Source organism: Euprymna scolopes, chromosome 20, assembly GCF_053919585.1.
Source record: "Euprymna scolopes isolate OS-2025 chromosome 20, ASM5391958v1, whole genome shotgun sequence".
NCBI lineage: Eukaryota > Metazoa > Mollusca > Cephalopoda > Sepiida > Sepiolidae > Euprymna > Euprymna scolopes.
The window spans coordinates 91,325,068-91,345,592 of record NC_136501.1 but is presented as its reverse complement, the minus strand read 5'-3'; the positions used below and the strand labels follow the sequence as shown (position 1 = coordinate 91,345,592).

The 20,525-nt window shown below is 34.0% G+C and overlaps 1 protein-coding gene across 31 annotated transcripts in view; it reads left to right on the top strand.

Annotated features, from left to right (window-relative positions):
* Positions 1–20,525, top strand: part of LOC145241638 (uncharacterized) — a 530,026-nt gene that overhangs the window by 196,905 nt on the left and 312,596 nt on the right. The gene's annotated exons all lie outside the window — the stretch shown is intronic.

Below are 20,525 nucleotides of genomic sequence, written 5' to 3'. Positions count from 1 at the left end.
TGGTCTTTCCTTCCCAGTCTTTCTCTGGCATGTTAACTAGAGGATCTACGTTACGGCTAAATACCATGGCACTGAAGCGTAAAGCAGCTTTTTTTTTTTTTTTTTTTTATTCAATTTTCACCCCAAACAAGGCACAGTGCCACTTTGAAGCAGGGGGCTACTATTAGGGAATCAATTAGCGGGGTCATTATGAAGGGAGAAGAGTAGAAAGATGTTTGTTAACATTACACTTGAACTTCTGCATATCATTGCAGTTGGGAAAGCAGAATCCCGGAAGGGAGTTCCAAAGACCCGCAGTTCTGGGGAAGAAACTATTGGAGTAAAAGGCTTTCTTGCACCTAGGGATCTCCACTGTAAAGGGATGAGACTTAGTAGCTTGTCGGGTTTGTCGGGGGTAGTTACGTCGGGGAGGTACAAGTGTTTGCAGTTCGTCAGAGCATTCACCATTAAAGTATTTGTAGAACAGGCAGAGGGATGCAACATCTCGTCGATGGGACAGAGGTTGAAGCCCAGATGACAGTTCAGGACCTATCAGGTTTGCGACTCTTTTTTGAACCCTGTCCAGGAGCGAGAGACAAGCAGCAGATGCACCAGCCCAGATGTGACAACAGTACTCCATACATGGGCGAATGGTTGCCTTATAGAGGTATAGGATACTGGCAGGCGTAAGTAGTTTTCTAGCACGGTAGAGGGAGCCAACCTTCCTTGCAGCAGCCTTGGCAATGCTCTCAATGTATCTATTCCAGTTCATATTCCCTGTAAACGTTAGGCCGAGGAGTTTAAAAGAAGTACTTTCAGGCAATGTGTTCTTGGCCATTGCTATTGGTGGTAGAGAAGGTTTCTTGTAGTTATTGAAGGAAACAAGCTTAGTCTTAGCAGCATTGAATGAGACCAACCATTTTTGTCCCCATTCCACTACGGATTGGAGGTCATCCTCTAGTGTTTCTGCCATTTTCTTGGATATGTGTTCATTTGTTTTCCCCTCATATCTGTTATAGAGAGTGGTGTCATCGGCAAATATACCCATCTCCGAAACAATATTATCAGGGAGGTCGTTTATGAATATCAGGAACAATAGAGGTCCAAGGATAGACCCCTGAGGCACTCCAGCATTTATGTCATATTGTTTGGATGTACGTCCGTCGAGGACAACTTTGATTTTTCTATTACTTAAGAAGGATTTAATTACGTTATGAATTCTTCCAGTGATTCCATATGATCTAATTTTCCTTAGAAGACCATCGTGCCATACCCTGTCAAAAGCCTTAGATATATCAAGGGCCACCGCTCTACCCTCCCCTGTTTTATCCAATGAACGGTATATACGTTCAGAAACTACAGTTAAGATATCTGCTGTTGAACGGGCTTGCCTGAATCCATATTGTTTGTCAGTCAAGAGTTTAGCAGCTGTTAGGTGCTGGACTAGGGCTTTATTAACTAAGGACTCAAATATTTTGGCGAAAAGCGGGAGGAGGCTAATGGGGCGATAATTTAGTGGGTCAGTTCTTTCACCAGAATTCTTGAAGACTGGTACCACAGAGGCGGTTTTCCAGCAGTCGGGAAAACAAGATTCGTTAAGGCATTTATTGTAAAGTTTGGACAGAACTGGAGCTACCTCGGCAGAGCATTTTTTTAATAGCACAGCCGGGATGAGATCTGGTCCACATGCTTTAGAGGTGTCTAGGTTTTTTATAATAGCATGTACCTGAGAAGGGGTGATTTTCAAGTCGTCAAGTGTGGCGTCTGTTCGCAGAGGAAAATCAGGGAGTGAGTGGTGTACCGAGTTCAGTGTGGAGTTTGAGGCAAACCGACTGGCAAGCAGATTAGCCTTGTCAGTTGCCGTGCAAGCAACCTCATGATTGTTTGTTAGTGGGGGAATAATTGACTGTCCATTATTAACTACGCTGTTGTAGATTTTCCAAAAATCCCGGGTTCCTAATTTCTGTGCTTCGATGCGCTTTCTGGTGGTTTCAGAGTAATCTGACTTAGCTGTGTCTATCACTCTCTTACAATTATTTCTAGCTTCTATAAACTTCTGTTTATTTGAGCTGGACTTATGTCGGTTGAATCTGCGGAACGCATGCTGCCTTTGACAAATGGCAGCTGCACAAGCAGAAGTAAACCATTGGGGGGAGTGGGGCTTGCTATAGTATTTCCGTGCGGGAACATGTGCTTCAATAGCAGTTTTGAACCATTCAGTTGTCTCATTTGCACACTGTTCCGCTGGAAGAGTAAAGATATTTTGCCATGGGGCATCTCTGATGAGCTCCCTGATGGCTTCCCAATCAGCCTTTTTGTAATACCTCGTTGTTTTGAGTAGTGGGTCTTCAGTTTTAGGGCGAGAATTTAGGCTGATTTCTACCATTATCACAGCGTGATCAGCATTCCCGAGTGGGCTATGGGCATTTGTTGTACAGTCATTGGGAACTGTTGTCAGAAAGAGATCTAGAAGTGAGGCATGTTGATCGTGCTGGTCTGGGAAACGTGTCGGAAATGTAACCATCTGAGATAGGGAATGAGATATAGAGAAGCTATATGTGGCGCTACCAGCTACGTCTGTGTGATTTGAGAATCCTAGCCAGTTACTGTGGTGGACATTGAAGTCACCAAATACATGTATTTGTGCGCTAGTATCGAGGGAGAGTGCTATATCTATGCTGTCTGAGACTTTGTTTATTAGGGTACAGTCTTGGTTTGAGGGAGAGCGGTAGAGAAAATATAAGTAGCTAATATTGTGTTGCATATTTAGTCTGAAGCACATAAAGGCCTGGCCCTCTGATTCTAGTTTTATTTCTCTAGTTAGGGGGAGGGTGTTTCGAATATAGACTCCAAGTCCATGCATATGTCTGTCCGAGTCCTTACGGTAGAGTGGGAGATAACCTTGGTATTAAATCGAGACATTACTAGGACTAAATACCATTCGCTAACAATCCTTATATCAATAAAATGCTACATCCCATTGCTTGTTTTGCAAGTATTTCAATGAACTGTACTCTGACGAACTTGCTGCACTGGTGCCTCTTCAACGTAAATACCCAACCTCTGACAAATGGCAACATCCCACCTCTTGATGTTAGAGGTCCCTGGATGCCGCAAGGTTTTCTACTCCAATAGCTTTCTTCAAACTGTTAGTCTTTAGAATTTCATCCCCATTTTGCTGACTGTATCAACATGCAGAAATTTAAATGTAATGTGAAAAAACATTTTGCTGCATTACTCAACACTTAAGGTGCCCCCATTAATATGGTTCCTAAATCACACTAGCCCCTTACAGTGTCAGTGTGCTTGAAATATGTCAACATTATCCAAATAAGCAAAATAGCACAAAATCAGATAAAATTTGGTCACCATCTTGTTTTTATTTTTCTTATTCACATAATTCTGGCACATTTCAAATGTGTTTTTCTTAAATTTACATGTGTAATAATAAATGGATTTTAAATCAGAATGATTCCTTATTTAATATTTAACAAAGGCAACATAAAACCTTTACAGAATTTTTTATCGCATTCTTCTCTGGCTGCAATCTTTATCATTTAGCAAAAATGTAATCGTTTAAAATAAAAAAAAATAATTCATAGAAGTAATACTGTTTAAATTCGTACAAGTCAATATAACAGTTGTTTATATTGACTACAGATTATTTTATGGTTCTTACCCCACCGCAATGCTTAAATACCGACCTGTGCTGCAGCTGAACAAATCAAACTTGCAACGATATATCAAATTGACAAAAAAGTTCTTGCGGTTTTTAACTTTTCAATTCAGATGAATATATCTCAGCTCAAAGATTTATTGATCGAAATAAGCACCATCAGAATCAACACACTTCTGCCAACGCAAAACAATTGTTCCTTTTTTCCACATTAAAAAAATGACCCTGGTGTCTAACTCTGTCCCGTGGGGAGGCATTGTAAATAGAAACAAGTGTATTTATACCAGTAGCGTAAAAATCTTACATTTTGGTAGCAATGAAATTGCTGAAGGGGTTTTTCATATAGCTTAGGTTTTTTAAGCATTTCACACACAGACAGTTGTTGATATTGAAAAACTGGTAGTCGGTAGGTGAGAGGTCTGGAGAGTATGATGGATGAGGCAGAGTTTCGTAGCCCAATTCATTCAACTTCTGCAGAGTCGGTTTAGCAACATGCGATCAGAGATTGTCTTGGAGGAAAATTGAGCTTTTTCTGTTGACTAATGCTGGATATTGTTAAAGTTTCTGATGCATTTCATCCATTTGTTGACAGTACTTCTTCACCGTAATGGTTTTTCCTGCATTCAAAATCTAATGGATGAGACCAGTCGCAGGCCACCAAACAGTATGACCTTCTTTTTGTGCAACTGTGGCTTCAGGAAGTGTCGTGGAGCTTTGTCGGTCTCTAACCACTTGGCTGAGCATCGCCAGTTGTAAAGAACCCATATTTCATTGCAAATCATAACCCAGTCGAGAAATGGGTTGTTCTTGTTGCGTAAAAGAAGGAAAGATGACACTTTATATCAGCATTTCTTTTGGTTGTCATTCAATTTGTGAGACACCCATTTTTCAAGTTTTTTTGTCTTTCCAATCTCTCAAGTGGTTGGAAATCATTGTATACGGTATGTTTAATTCAGAAGCAAATTTCCGACCAGTTGTGTGTGGATTGGTTTCAACTAAGGCTCTTAATTGATCGTTGTCAACATCCGATGGCCAACCACTATGCTCATCATTTTCAAGACTCTCGTCGCCGCCACAAAATTTCTTAAACCACTATTGTGCTGTGCATTCAGTAGTGGGTCCTGGGCCAAACACAACGTTGATATCGCAAGCTGTTCAACAGCTTTTCAGCCTATCTTGAATTGAAATAAGAAAATTGTGTGTATTTGCTTTTCATCTTGCATTCAATGTTCTGAATAGAAGACATAATTGTTTTTCAACGATTGTAATTTAAATGATTAGATAGAATGAAAAACACTTTTTAAAATGATATATAAAGTAAAGTTATTATAATGAAAACTTATTTTAAAATACATCATTTGAAATCAAATTAAAAATTCTGCAAGAACTCTCTTCGTAACCTAATACATTTACATTACACCCACTGCATAATCATACAGGTGTTTGCTCAGATGTACCAGTGATCTCTTTTTGCATTGGGTTCTGCAGTCCTGAATCTGCTGCCTCAGAATTGTGAATGAACACATATCACTGTCACATTTTTGGAGTTCTGTATCAGCTAACTATCGTGATGTTCCTAAGTTTTATGCATTCCCTAATTAGCTTAGTAACCTCCATCTATTGCTAACGGTTTTATGACTATTGCTTGATAAAGAAGGGCAGGTTTTGCCAATCTTTCCTATGTTCAATCCGTGAAGAAGAAATCCTTCTAGATTGAGCTGGTTTTTATTTTTGTCCAATCTAATGCCCGTTTTGGGGAGCTACATTAAAGACCAATCATAGAAATTTATAAAAAGAATATATTTTTAATTTAAAAAAACAGTTACAAACTTACACTATGTAGATTAACCATAAGGTTGGTTTTTAATGTTAGGGAAAATCCAGCTCCCTAAAAAGAGGCCTTCTGGATCGGAACAAAAAATAAAATTGCCTCAGTTTAAAAATCACTAAGAATAAAATGTGTTCCTTTTGAGTGTTGCTTATTTTGGGTTGCATCAAATCTATTTAATCAAAAAAAATAAAATAAAATAAAAAGGTGGAATTATGATTTTTAGAAGTAAAAGAAATAAAAATGTTCTCAATCTAAACCCCTATATTAAGGAACCTTAGAATGATTGAAAAAATCAGTAACACTAAAATTTCTGATGTCTTTGCAAACTTTTTTATAAGAACAAAAGATGACTATGATTCCCTTGTGGCAGTATGCAGAGGTTGGGGGTATTATTATTCCTACCAAATTTCATGTTCTCCAGTCTAATAGCTCTCCTAAAAATAGCAAACATTTAGAGAGACAGACGTCCCAGTCTGTCCTATTAATATAGACAGACATAAACTAGAGTCTCTATTGGAGAGTTTATTTGGTGGCGGCAGTGTCTCACAGCCACTTGCAATTATCGACTCGTTAATGGCACCAGGTGACTTCAAATGTGTTGGATTAGGAAGTTGTTGGATTTCGTGTTTAAAAAAAGAAAGAAATTCCTGCAAGATTGGACACATGAACGTGAGTGCAATCGATTTCAAAGACAAAAACTTTTTTTATCTATAAAAGATGCTTGTCTGTTTTTTCAATTTTATAATAGGTAGTCGTGTGTGAGTGTGTGTGTCCCCAATTAAGTCAAAAACTACACACGGCACACCCACAAAGTTGATATATCTTTCTGCAATGCCTCAGATAGAATCTGAGTGCATTTTTTTCATATTCATTGTTTTGAAGATTAATAGGGACAAATTTTTTTTTTTTTTTTTTTTACACAGTGATCACCACTTATCAAGGCCCGGAAGCCACTCAGGGATAAGGGTTATTGCAAGTACATTATGTTAGTGAGGAGATTTGCTGAAGTGTTTACTTAAGGGGGCGGTTCATTAGGAATTTGTTAACATTAGACTTGAAGACATCTAAGTTGTAGTCCGGAGGGAAGCAGGCAGACGGAACAGAGTTCTACAGGCGTGCAGTTCTCAGAAAGAAGCTTTGTTCATGGAATCCGCGTTTTGATTTAGGCACAGATATAGAGGGGGGAAATTTTTCACAGTGGATTCAGCTAGACGGGTGTTTTTCGTGAAAGATTGGCGAGGGGGGACCAGAGATTGGAGTTCAGACGAGCATCTACCATGGAAATAACGATAAAACAAGGACAGGCTCGCAACGTCTCTTCTGTGGGAGAGAGGTTGCAGGGTAGAGAAAAGGGCATCCCCCACTAAGCCACGAAGTCTATTTTGTACTCTGTCAAGGCAGGATAGGCTGTTTTAGTAGCTCCTGCCCAGATATGGCAACAGTATTCCATCCTTGGACGTACTTGGCTTTTATATAGATAGAGAATTGCATCATCAAAATTAGTTGAGGGATGGTGTCCGGGTCCTTATTAAGCAATATTTTTTATTTTTTCCATTGACCTTTGGACTAAAAATACATTTTTGTTTTCATATTTATTCTTTTGCTGGTCAGTAGGGACTAAGTTATCAATGGTGGTGGTCGGTGTCAGGGTCCTTATTTAGTGATATTTTTTTCTTTATTGACCTTTGGATTAGGATAAGAGTGTAGTATCTGTTCTGTCTTGACTGGAAAATATGAAAGGGAGAGTTAGATGAGGATAGAAAAAGGTCAAGAAATGTTACTTTTTCCTTTACTTTTCTATTTTGTTACTCCTTCCCTGGGGGAGAGGGAATCAATGACAGATACCCTACTAGTTCTATCTAAATCAATATCTTAGCAATTATTCCCATAAGTACCAATGGGAAGGGTATTTTTTATGCTCTAATTAAACTTTACTCTCAATAATTTATGAATATAAAAATATAAGTAAAAAAAAAAACAAAAAAACTTGGTTCTTGTCTAGAATTCCCCCCTCTACTGAAAACAAAGAAAAATCTGTATGATGTACATAGCTGCAACGGAATAAAAATATTACATTCCAAAAAACATGAAAATTGATCAAGTAGTTTTCTTTTTAAATAAGAAAATCAAATTGATCAGAAGTGACTGTCTCGCCTGTCATCTATTATATAACTCTCACCTGTTTGTTTAAATGTATGTATGTATGTATGTCTGCCTAAAACTTTCGACAGAGGTGACAGATTTTTACAAGATCGATATCGTTTTGAAGCTCAACCCTTCTGATGACAAATATTGAAAAATTTGCTAAAAACATTAGTTCCTTCACCCTTAACTGAGCACTTTTCTACAATTTTGAACTGACATTTTTGCAAGTCGTTCAAACCTCGCATCAACGGCGTTGCATAAAAGACATTATTTTGACCACCTGTCATGTCACAATCACGGTGGGTGCATCGATAAGACCATTTTTTTTTTCACCTCTTTTTCCTCTGGGGCGTTACGGGTTTGAGCCTGCTTACTACTCCTGACTTTTTTGCTCAACCAACACCCTTACACATGCCTCCACTTTCTTTTCCGCCTTTGTGTCACGGGTTCGAACCTGCTTGCCTGCCCACAACAACTTTTTTTTTTTTGCTCAACACACACCTACAAACACCTGGGCAACGCCGGGCACCCAAGCTAGTTTTGAATAAAATAAAACAAAAAAAAAAAAAAAACAAAGGTAGATAACTGAACAATTATTCATATTAGATTTATGCAGTGATGCCTTCAAATTCCCATAATTCATTGAGTGATTTTCTTTATCAAAAATAAAAGTAATTGATCAGTTTACATGAATTTTGGAATATGGTATTTTCGTTTCGTCATGGGTAGATACATCATGCAGATTTTTCTTTGTTTGTTTTAAGAACCAAAAGTTTTTAAAAAATTTTTTAAATAAAGCCACATTTTGGAGAAATCACAAATGAAATAATATTTATTTTTCTTTAGGAATTATAAAAATATATTTTTTATTTTTAAGTGTAATATAATAATGGATGTGAGGTTTGTGTTATCGTAACTAAATGTTGTAACCTCTATTACACATCAGCTATTCACGCACACATTCACACACACATACACACCCACAATGCATGCACAAGTTTCTTTTCAAGAACTTCCCACATGTGGAACACCTTGCTGCAGGAATATTTCCTTACAGACTACAACATGTTTATTTTCAAGTCCAACGTCCACAAATATCAGACAAGTCATTTTATGAATAAATCATAATTCCAAATCGTTTCACAGTATTTACTGTTTTATCATCCAACTAAAAATCTCACTAAATTTTATCCTCGGGTGGATTTTCGCCTCGGTAAGTGTTTAGTATTAAAACACAAACACGCACATTAAAAAATAGATTTATGTTGAACATATTCAATACCCAGGCAACATTGGCTAAGTCAATTTATAAAATTTGCTTATGAACTTATTGTTGATACATGAAGCACTTAAATAAACCATGGTTTTTGCTCTGACGCCAGATCCAGAAGGTCTCTGTAAGCTTTTTTCATATTAGGACCAACTTCCTCTGTCTCTTAATTATTTACAGTACTTGTGCAGATAAATGTCTGCCTAGCTTTGCTCGGAACATGGCGTCAATCACCGGCTTTCGCCAAACGTTGCCGATTAACAATGCTATTCAAGGAAAATACTGAAGAAAACATTTCAATATAATAAAATAACCAGAAAAAAAAATATATATATAACAAAAATAAAAAAAGAAACAACGACCTACCGTAACAATTTCTGTTTTATTCTTGTAATAAATTGTTGAAATGAAAAAAAATAAACAACCATTTTTTTGTTGTGTTTTTGTCAAACAAAATTGCACAAAATTAATAACAATTTTGTGTGTTTTTCATGCTGGAAAAACGTGCCAGTCCTTATTGATGTCCATGGCCAGCATTTCGTCCTGATACACTTCCTTAATGGATCGTGTTTTGGCGATGGTGTATCTCTTGCCACAAGACACGCAATTTGTCTTTGCAGTGATTGATCATTTTGTTTGACAATATGAAATGACATCTCCCAGCATCTGCAACTGTTGATTCAAGGTTGAGATATTCATCATGTATAAAGTTATTAGGAACGGCCATTTGAAGGTTGTTTACTTAATTTATTGATTTTTTTTTTTTTTTCCTCAATATTGTCCCCAAACATTATCTGCTCCTTTGCTGCACATTGATTGACAGTCAAACCTGAGCGCATGACGTCATGTTCTGAGCAAAGCCGAGCTGACAGTTGGTTACGTCTGGTTCAAATTCTGCACAAGTACCTTATTTTCTTTCATATTTGGATTATTCGGTCTGCTATTTTCATCTTGAGTGTTATTTGCATAACGTTTTAGTTGATATGTTTGCATGGAATTCCAAATAGAATCCTTTATTTAATCCTTGGGGGAGTAGCATGCTCTTGTTTCGTCTCAGTAGAAACCCTAAGTAATTTGTATTTTGAGCATCACCTCCACTGAGGTTGAACCTTCAACCTCCAGAATAGTGTAACTTGCAACTGAATTTCACTAAGTACTTTATCCAGTACGCCATAAGTCCTTGTCGATTAAAGTTTCTCTCCCTTCATTATAATCGCTCTGATCCCCACCACGCCCCAATTAAAATGAATGACTTTAGTCTTAGGGAAGCCTTATGTCTTGATAAGCTTCTGGAACTGACTGTCACTCCTGATCTGAAAGGGAACACATACATCAAATCTGTTGCCAAGATCGCTGGAAAGATGGTTGGATCACTCTACTGATCCAGTAAATATCTTACTGCCGATGCAATTCTCTATATCTATAAGAACCAGATGCACCCTCCAATGGAGTAATGCTACCACATCTTGGCAGGAGTTGCTTGGCATGCCCTATCCTGCCTTGATAGAGTTCAAAACTGGCTTCGAAACCTAGTACGTTATGCCCATTTTTCTTCCATGCAACCTCTTTTCCACAGAAAAGATGTGAGCCTGTTTCTGCTCTAGCACTATTTTCATGGTAAGTGCTTGTCTGAACTCCAATCCATAGCCCCCCCCCTGCCAAACTTTCACAAAAAACACTTGACTACTATATATGATTTTCCCCACTCTATCTGTGCCTAAATGTAAACACAGATTCCATGGACAAACCTTCTTTCCCAGAACTGTCTGCCTTTGGAACACTGTTATGCTGGCATGGTTCCTGACTGAATACAACCTGGTAGCCTTCAAATCCAATATAAACAAGTTTCTGTTTAGTTGTCCTCATAAATACTTAATTTACACCATTAAAGATTACTTAATTTACACCATTACAGATTGCTTCTCTACCACCTCATATTCATTAACCCTTATTCTCAAATGGCCTTTGGGCCTTGATAAGTAGTGACCTCTAAGTAAAAAAAAGTTAATAAATAAAAAGAAATAAAGGGTTTTCTGCAGCTTTCTGAGTTTGACAAGATACACCTGCAGAAGATTGGTGATTACATCAACTGAAACATTGTGAAAATAACACCCAAGATGAGAACAGAAGTCCGAAGAATTCAAATAATGTGAACCATCAATAATATAATAAAGTATGTTTTAATGTTAGGAGTGTGAGATTCCCATATCAATTTTGATAGTGCTCAATACATTTATAGAGCATTAAAATTAAACTAAACAAAAATACTACAAAAGCCGACATGAACACAGTCTTATTTTGATCATTAATTTCATCAGGCTAATGGGCTGACCAAATCCAGTATTGAAACACAGTTGAATCTACTTGTATTTACTTATTAACCATATTTATTATATATATATTATGAATTTTTTTTAGTTAACACTTTTCCAATAAAGAAATGCAGACATAATCCAATTAATTTACTAATACCTAAAATTAAAATAATATATATATATATATTAAATTGTAATTCAATGAATTTCAAAAAACTCTCATTGAAATGAAATGAAGTGGTTGAGTTTCATATCCAAGAATTTTTATTATTCCAAGCAAGACAAAGAATGCTTTAGAAAATTAATCTCCTTAACCTATAGGGTTTTGATGTCTACCATCTCATCAGAAGAGAGAAAATATTAGCAAATACTTATAAAGGTATGCACCCTATTTGCTAAAGTCAGTGAGACATGGAAATCAAATTTATTATTTTGACTTTGACTTTCATGTCTCACTGACTTTAGCAAATAGGGTGCATACCTTTATAAGTATTTGCTAATATTTTCTCCTCTGATGAGATGGTAGACATCGAAACCCTATAGGTTAAGGAGATTAATTTTCTAAAGCATTCTTTGTCTTGCTTAGAATAATAAAAATTCTTTGATATGAAACTCAACCACTTCATTTCATTTCAATGAGTTTTTTTGAAATTCATTGAATCACAATTAAATTTATTTGTTCTATCTTGCATATCGAGCAATTCTTGTTTAGATGGGATAACGTATAGAATATTACTGCCAGTAATATTTTGTAAACCTACAATCTCACGTTTCCATAACAACTGATTGTTAAATAAAAACTATTCTGAAGTAATATATATATATATATATATATATATATATATATATATATATAGTTTAGAAATTCAAGTTTACAAACACACACACACACACATATATATATATATAAATATATATATATATATATATATATATATATATATATATATATATACTAGTAGACAACCTGTCACTACTATTTAGTCCACTTTGATTTTATTTGAGCAAGACAAAACAGACATATTTAAGACATTTTTCTTGCATAATTAAAATAAGCCTCTTTTATATTATTCATAAGAATAATACTCAACTTACATAAAATTAAGACCGTTTCCTATATACTTTATCAACACTATATTCTTTTCATGAAGTTGACTCTTCTATACCAACTCATTTCTGCAGTTTTGTGTGTGTGTGTTCAGGAAGAGAAATGGGCTTGGTGGAGAAGAAAGAGTAAGGTGAAGAGAAGGAAGAAAGATGGAGAGAGATAGTCTTAATAGAAAAATGTTGTACGTTTAGGTATCTCTGTTAGTATGTGTGTGTGTGTGTGATACAAGATAGATGGCTTTAAGTTTTTACAAGGCTTTTTTTTTTTTCAATTTACCAGATAATCCATTTGGTTTGTGCATATAAGTTGTGTGGGTGTCTTGTTCCATAATTTTTCGAGGAGTACTTTCAATTTGATTCACCAAAGCATCATTAGGTGGTGGGTTGAATCAATTTAAAATACTCATGAAAGAATTATAGAACAAGAAACCTATGAAATACAAATTTTTTCTGAAATTTTAAACTATTTGAAAAACTAAAAATAAATAAATAAAATAAAATAAAGCCATATAGAACAACAACAAAACAAAATTGTTAATTTATGTTATTTACCTGAATGAAAACTTGCTGCCTAAATCCATGCACACACAACCCAAATAAGTTTAAAATGTTACCGTTTGATTGGATTAATGCAGAAACTATATTAAAATTAAAATAGATAAACAAAAAATTCTTTGAATTTGAAATCAGTTGCAACTACTTATGGCCGTTTTTAAATGCTTTATTAATTTTAAAATTGTCACTTAATTGCGTCTCAAATTAGAATTTATTTTCAGGTCAGACTTTCAGAAGATCCTTTGGATCATCTTTTCTGATATCATACGTCATATTTTCTGTCTTTGCCAATGAAGGAGAAATCCTTCAAGACTGAAACAATTTTTTTAATTTTTGTCTCAATCCAGAGTGCCTCTTTTTTAGGGGAGCTGGATTTTCCACATCTTTAAAAAACAACAACCTTGTGTCTCTTCCCTTGTGGGGAGGCTAGTAAATAGGGGTTATTCAGCTGAACACATGAGTTATCTTTTTTAATTTATATTAACCTTCTTTCTTTTTTTGTTTGTTTTACATTTTTATTAGCATAGATCATTTTCGTTTTTTTTTTGTTTTTTTTAAACCTTTATTTCTATTTTCCAAACATTTTTTCATACCTTTTTATATTTAAAAATAACTCCCAAAACAATCCAACCCTTGTTTTGACTCTTATGTGTTCTCTGTCAGTTTTTCCATCTTTTTTCTCTTTTTCTGACTCAGCACAATTTATCTCATTTCTTAATATTCTAAAACGCAGACCAACATTCAATAATGCAAATATCTAACCTCTCATTCCCCCATCACCTTTTCAACTTGCTTATTTACTTTCTAATGATCAGTGCTTAAAATAGCCTCGTCATCAACAATTTGGAGAAGAAAGAATCGTTCTGTGGCCTCTGTTAATCATATTTATTATCTCCCCTTGTTTTTTTTATTATCTCCCTTTAAGAATCTACTTAATTGAGTTATTAAACCTTCTCATTTGCAATTCATATGAATATATACACCTCTGCCATTTTTATTTAATTTTCTATTTCAAAGAACTTGTTTAAAAGATTAGATGGCAGTATAGATTTAATGAAAATTAAGTGATACTTCCTGTTTTAGTTTCAGCACATTTTTATTTTTTGTTAATTTAAAAAGATAAGTAAAATTTTAAGGGAAGGAGAAACTTCCTTTTCATTTTTCAAAAAGAAAAAAAACTTATTGTTCAAATTAAAAAAAAAAAAAAAAAAAATGAAGCTTGTGTCGAAATCAGATGTGGGGAGTCAATGGTAAAATCCTAATATGGATTTTTTTTTATCCCCCCCCCCCCGAATTTCTTTCCAAATGTGGTTATGGCTCCCTACTTCTGTTAGAAATATGAACACTATTTTAAAACTTATAATTATTCTCCATTATTCGGACTATTGCATTCTTGGTTGTGTTATGTTCACAATGTATCCACTAATGTGTAATGCCTAATTCCATAGGTGCATTTTTTTTTCAAACCGTTCTAGTCAAACTGTAATTACCAAACTCTTGCTTAAGCAGTTCCAAATCTGTCATGTAGACGTAAGTCTGGGCCTTTGTTATTGGAAATATAGATATATGATATGGTTGCTAATGTTTATTATGTTTCTTTTCTTAAATCTTCTTAATATTTGTGACTAGCGTAGCTTATGGTAATAATATTACTCTCTTGCATCAATGTCGATTTGGACATGTCTGCTGGATGCAGAATGGTAGGATTCTAAAAAGAATTTCTGTAACGGGAACTGAAACTGGTAAGAGAAAATAGGGTCGCCCACAGCTTGGATTCAAAGACTTGTGCAAAAGAAACATGAAAGAAGTTGGCACAGACCTTGGAAGCTCGGAGACACTTGTTGACCAGCGCAATCTGTGGAGGAACTACCTTGCCAGTTGCCTCGAGAGAAGAGGAAAAGCTTTACCAGTCATCATGGCAAGAGAAGAGAATTCAGCATTAAAAATCTCTATGCATCACCTGCTCCCTCCCCCATCAGGGCACAGAACCAAGATCAGACATGATTGATGGACACCATTGCCTGTAATTCTACAATAAGGGCTACCCTTGTAACTTGCTAAAAATGCATTAAACTAAAGGTGTCCATTTACTTGGTTGCCTTTGGTCGATCATTCTGTTTCCTCGAGCAAGGGTGTCCTAACAAAGTCCCATCAGGGAAGAAAAGCACAAGATGTGACATTTGTCAAAATCAAATGCACAACTCCTGTTTTTTTTTTTTGTTTTATTTTAATCAACTTATTAGTTATTATGAAATGTGAGTTTTTATTTATTTTAAATTCCTTTCAAATACAACAAACTGAATTGTTTACTGTAATTTAGCTTATCTACTGAATTTTATAATTATAATTCGAAGTCTGTCAAAATAAACAAGCTTTGAATTCACAATTTACATTCTATTTTCATAACCTTATTTTATGTAACCTAATTTTATATTAACAGCTATATGCAATGATTATTATAAGGATAGTATCATTGTATGGAATTTCAAACTGAGCCTTTTATTTAATCCATCTGGGTAGATTGTTCTTATTTCGTCATAACATAAATTAACATTTCTACCTAATTGAGTAGGTATCTCACTGTTGATGCAATCCTCTATCTGTATAAGAGCCAAGTACATCCTCAAATGGAGGACGATTGCCGCATCTGGGCAGAAGCTACTTGGCGTGCCCTATTTTGCCTTGAATTAAGTTCAAAACCTAGTAGGTGATGCCTTTTTCTCTTTCCTGAACCTTTTTCCTACAGAAAAAATGTTGCAAGCCTGTCCCTGTTCTATCATTATTTTCATAGCAAATACTTGTCTGAGCTCCAATCCCCCCCCCTTGCCAAACTTTCGAAAAAAACACTTGATTAGCTGCAACTACTATCAACAATTTCCCCTACTTTCTAGCTGTGCCTAAATCTAAACGCAGATTCCATGAACAAAGCTTCTTTCCAAGAACTGCCCACCTGTGGAACACTGTTCCACTGGCCTGCTTCCCAGACGATTACAATATGGTAGCCTTCAAGTCCAATGTAAACAAGTTCTTGTTAATCCATACCCTTAAATAAACAAAATTCTACCTAATCTACACCATTAAGGATTACTACACTACCACCTTACATTCATTAACCCTTATCCTTGAGTGACCTTTGCGCCTTGATAAGTGGGGATTCTCTTGTAAAAAAAAAAAAAAAAAAAGTCAAGCTTGATATTAAATGGTTTAGTTTGAAATTCCTAAATTCGAAAAGATGCACCTGAAGAAGATTGGAGGTTACATCGGCTGACAAAGCATTGTGAAAACAACCAAAATGAGAGTAGTAGTCCGATTAATACAAGTCATTAGACCTCATCTAAAAACAATTCTGACGCTGAATTCATCAGTCATAAATATGAATGATACAAAAATGAGTGAAAGTATTGTTAATTTTATCAAATTTTGTATAAATTTGGATCAAGTGGATTTAAGGCAAAACAGGTTGTGCAACAAGTAAAACAGCGCAGTTTGTCATATCACCTTTTTAAGTGCTGATAGCTAAGTGGGTAACAACACTGACTGCAAACCTGGATGTGCCAAGTTCAAATCCAGTTTGCTCCACAGAAACACTTTCATGAAACCAACACCTGACTTTGTGACTAACATCCTGGAGAGGGGGTAAATAAAATAAAATCAATTAAAAAAATTTTAAAGATTTTTTTTTTTTTTTTATACTTCTAGTTGAATTGTTAATAAAATAATACTTCATATACATACATTCGCAGTCTTGCTTTCACATATTAGAGAAAAAAGTTTGACTTTTACAAAAGTTTTACTAATAGCTTAAAATATGTCTATACTTTAATGTGTACAAGTGTACAAACATATTTGTAATGAACAAAACGTTTTTTTTTTCTTTTTTAAATCAAATTTGGAAATTTATAATAAAAAACAATACTTTTATTTATAAGTACGTTTTATGATTTGTATATTTTCAATAAAAACGTTTTGTTTTTTTTAATATTGAATTATTTGCTATAAAAATCTTTAATATATTAGTTGATAAAATTGTAAATCAAAAGTAAAAAATCAATCTCAAGGCAAACTGTGTCCTTTTAATTGTCGCTAATTTTAGGGGTGCCTCAAATCTATTTGATCCTTAAATTTTACTTTGTCTTGTGAATTTATTATTTTTTCTTTACCTAAAACAAGACATATTGTCATTTGGATGTAAGAGTTACTATTTGGGATCATGTCTAACAGGGTACTGTGGGGAGTTGAACAGCAGGATTTCATCAGCTGATTCGATTTTGAGTATAAATATTTTCTGAGTTCCTGCACATTAGTGGAATATTTCAAATTGTAGATGATATTTACTAATTAATAACAAAAATTAATAAAATGGACAAAATTAATTTAACTGGTAAAATTACTACTAATTATCAATCACTAGTAAACATTATCAAATGTTTAATATTATAATGTTTTAATATTTATCTCAACAAACTTAATACATATAGACCTACACACACACACACACACACACACACACATATATATATATATATATATATATATATATATATATATATATAAACTAAAAAAAATTGAGCTACAAAGACAGGAGTGGTATCATTAAAACAGGTAACCTGTTTTGTACTACAGAATTTACTTTTCTACATAGTCACCACCATTTTTAATGCACTTTTGCCAGTGATGAACGATGGCTGTATATGGGCGTCTGGAGCTTGCTTTGTCATATGAGGATCATTTGAAAAGTAAAGCCTACTATTTTTTTTTTTTTGTTTTAACTAAAATGTGCTATGAAGATGGGAGTAATTCCATATAAAATGAGCCACATTTTGTGCTCCCAAATTTAATTTTCTGCATAGTCCCCACCATTCTCAGTGCGCTTACGTCAGGAATTCAATGATGCACGTCCGTGACAGAAGTTGTTTTCTTAGTCTTTCACTGTCTATATGCAACAGAGAAATGAAACTTTCAGGTTCAGACACCATAACACTCAGTCTATTCCATAACACTATTTTCACATCGGGATGTTGGCAACCTTCATGCAGTACCTCTTGCAAGAATGCCAACAACAGCATTTTTTTTTTTTTTTTTCCTTGAAATAAAAAGTATATGGTGAAGGAAAAATGTTGATAAAAGGAAATGAAGATCTTTTAAAGTTTGCATAAATAATCATATGAATGTAAAAAAAAAGCTTATTTATTATAGTGTATATAGACACCTCTCCCCTTTTTACAAACGAAACATAGCGATTATATTTTATTCATCTCTTTTGAAAGATTATTCTAAAGTGATTACGAATGTTGATTTATTTTTTGCTTTCAAAAACGTTAAACAAAAGGTTTTGATTTAAGTATGCTGTAAAAAAAAAAAAAAAAAAAATCAGGCATAATTTTTATTTCTTTAGTTAACGTAGTTATCTCCCTTAGACCTGTTTTCGTTTGTCTTCTGGCAACAAAAAAAAAAGTGTTTGCAATTTATGGCATTTAAAAATTATGATTGGTAAATGATTTTTAATAGGGGAAAGTATCGATTATCTAAATATGTATTTGAATATTCGGAATTAAAGTTGAGACATAAATTTAAAGTTTCTATCAAAACTGTATCCTAATGTTTACTTAACATTGAAGATAGGTACATTTATGTTTATATATTTTATGTACTGGATTAACTCATAAATTAATTATGAATTTTGAAACCCAGCTGCTAGGAGTAAATGGTTCGTATGTGAGCTATATTTAGTTTCCTTTGTGTGAAAATTCAGACATGTCCAATTTTGATGAAATTTTAACAATAGGTATTACACATTAGTTAATAAATATTCTCATAATTTCGCTTTCTTTGGAGTATTTAAGGAATTTTGAAAGGTATAATATGGATGTGCCATTAAATATGAAACTTTAAATATTTCAGACAATAATTAAGGAAGATTCCTTGAATTTCAATTTTTACATATTTTTTCTTTTTTAGAATCAAAATCAGGTAATTGATTTTGATGAAAACTAGAATAAGGATTCTAGACATAAGGTTCAGGGCAATCTCCAACCAAAATAAAGATGGCGGAAATGGATGATGCAAATACAGAATGGTAGTTTCTTAGCATGAAACGAAATATGGAACAAAATACAAATATTTTATTTCCAAAAAATTATTTTAGTTTTAACACTTGTATTATCACAAAACAAAGTAAAACAACCTTTGTTTTTTTTTTACATTTCTTTAAAGTTTTCTTTTTTTAACACTTCTTATATTATCACGAAATAATAAAGCTGAAATGCAAAAAAATTTATTTTTTACATTTCTATAAATGAAGTCTTTTTGAAATATTTAATAGTTTTTATCTTGTGTTATCACTTTTATAATATCAGAATAATTTAGAAATAATTCTTAGACTCTTTCACATCACAAAATTTTGTCACCTATAATATAAATTCCACCTGTCTGTTTAAATGTTTGTATGTATATCTGCCTAAAACTTTCAACAAAAGCGACAGATTTTCACAAGATCAGTATCGTTTTGAAGCTCGACCCTTCAGATGACAAATATCGAAAAATTGATAAAAACATTGATTCCTTCACCCTCAACTGGGCACTTTTCTACAAGGAGGTGTCACTTTTTTCGCCAATATTTTCGAAAATCATCCCCTCTTTTCGATTGACTAACCTTAATTTAAACCTCTTCCACTTACGGTTTGGCGATGAACGCAATGGCAAAGGCGTTATTTTTTTTGGAGGGGAGGGGGGTCATATTCTTTTCTTCCTTTGCAGTACACGTTCGTGAGCCTGCCTGCCTACTACCACTTTTTTTTGCTCAACACACACCTCCAAACACCCAGGCAGTGCCAGGCACCCAGGCTAGTGAATAATGGATGAAAGTATTTTTTTATGAACACTTGTGTTATCCCAATAAATAAGAAAAACTTATTTTAATAGTTATATAAAAAAAAGTTTCTTATACAGAATTTTGTTTCGTATTTCGTTTCATGCTGGATGACTTCCATTCTCTATTTACATCAACCGTATCCATTTCCACCATCTTTATTTTGGGAGTGCGCTGGTTGGGGGTTGCCAGGTTCAGTATCATTACATCTTCCTAAGGGGGACATAAAATAGGTGTAAATTTGTCGTGTTCATGGAATTCATTTTACCCATCTTGGGACGGGTATTGTTCTAGTTGTATAAACCAGTTTAAAAAAATATAAGCATTCAAAACTAAGTTTAAAAACAATTATTCTAAGTGGGTATTTTATTTAAAGAAATTTAAAAAAAAAATGCAATAAGGAAACAGAAAATATTTTGATACTTATGTAGAATATATAAATATAGCAGAACCATGCTATTTTTAGATAGCATTTTCAAGTTAAATTTAATTTTTACGATGTGTTTTGTTGAGGGGGGGGGGAGGATATTTAAAAAAAAAACTCCTTATAGGTTTCTAAATAATATTTCAACAAGGTCTGCATTCTGCATAAGTACTAATATTTTTTGTTTTACTAAAATGCCTTTTATTTTTCAAAGTTTCGTTTTATTTATTTATTTTTTTAATTGATTGTCTACGTTATGTATATTTTCAAGTATTTAAAAAAAAAAAAACATTTATTTAGATTATTATTTATTCAATAACTAATTTACTTTTAAAAAAAAGAAAAGAAAAAACTT